At 43.3% G+C, this 1,435-nt stretch overlaps 1 protein-coding gene across 1 annotated transcript in view; it reads left to right on the top strand.

The window, feature by feature from the left end:
• SLIT3 (slit homolog 3 (Drosophila)) overlaps positions 1-1,435 on the top strand; it is a 260,861-nt gene that overhangs the window by 252,022 nt on the left and 7,404 nt on the right. The window lies entirely within an intron of this gene.

The raw sequence follows: 1,435 nt of genomic DNA, 5'->3' as shown, positions 1-1,435 counted from the left end.
TTCAGACAGCGGAGCTGTCCCGGGAGTTGTCCTGTGGCAGAATTAACTTACCTCGTGTTTATGTAAAGCCTTATAACCTGTGTAATCTTACGTAAACTTTAAAGGCATACGTGTTTGTGATTCATCCCAAAAAACTCTGGGGACAGCAGCACTGTAGAGGCACATTAGCTCAGTTCTGAAACAGTGGTGCACTCTTCTTAAACAAGCACATCCTCAGAAACACCTGCAGTGCTGACTTTCTGCCTGACATTGCTCATGTCTAATTGGTTATGTCAGGTCTACTGTAAAACACTATAAAATGAAACTTCTTCCAGGAACAACTGAATTCTGGTAATTTCCAAGTGATGTAATTTGTTTCTGAAGTTGAGGTCCTATTTCCATGCTACAACGCCCTGACACATCAGTTATGTAGGACTGGGCACTAAAGATGGGCAGCATGTCATCTAGGTTGAGAGGTGGACGCATCTAAAAGGTGATTCATCCTCAGAGATGAGTCACTCCTTAAGTGTGTCTGTTCCTCTCCACTGATAGTAAAGAAAATCTGGGTAAACAGCTCAGAGACATCTACACTGGAGCTTTACAAAACACCTGAAAGGAATCTGACCTATGACTTTGTAACTTACTGAGAGGATGCTGAGCTTACCAGCCATTTGAACGAGCAGAAACACGTTCTTAAAACTAAACTTTTACATTTTAATATGGTATTTACCACTTGTGCAGCAATCCCAAATCCAGACTGTTGGCTAAGCAGTATCTCAGGATGCCTAAATCCCACAGTTGGTGTTTTCTGTCTTTACCCTTGTGTAACAGAACCACCACCCAGCTAGCGAGCCTGCCAGGAGGAATTTGGAAAAGGGTGCTTGCAGGCCAAGCTTAAGATGTCTTGGCAACACTGTGCATGTGGGCAGTTTACATAGCCCACAGTCTAATTTCGGCTGTAACCACTACTGCTATTAGATTCTCATTATGCACTGGTGTTGGCACGCGTATGGAACAGGGGCTGTACCATTTAAGTACATCTACAGCAGTGGAAATGTCCCATCACGTCTATAACTACCAGCTTAATTTGAAACCCTCTTTGCTCGAGAGCAGGTAATCTCACCCTTGCCCATTCTTGCTTTTAGGAGTGCATGAAGCTATCGAGTTGTTTTAGAGAATTTCAACATGCAGCGTAAAGGCTTGACAGCTGAAGCTGCCCTGAAAATAAAAAACGATAGTGTGATGCAAATTGAATTGTACCACTGCATCTTTTAGTTTCTGGGAAACTGACCTGAAGATGAAGGTGAAGATTGCATGTGGTGCAGACTAGCAAAGAGCTGTTGAGTTATCTGACTCACTGCAGGCTTCATGCATTTGAAAAATCAGTGCTAAAAACACCTGAGCAATAAATATCTTGTCTGCTCAGATGGCTACCCGCTCCCTGTCCCCCCCAAAA

The sequence above is a fragment of the Pygoscelis adeliae genome, unplaced genomic scaffold, assembly GCF_000699105.1.
Source record: "Pygoscelis adeliae isolate BGI_AS28 unplaced genomic scaffold, ASM69910v1 Scaffold42, whole genome shotgun sequence".
Taxonomy (NCBI): domain Eukaryota; kingdom Metazoa; phylum Chordata; class Aves; order Sphenisciformes; family Spheniscidae; genus Pygoscelis; species Pygoscelis adeliae.
Note: the sequence above shows the minus strand (reverse complement) of the source record. Positions and strands in the feature narration are given on the sequence as shown.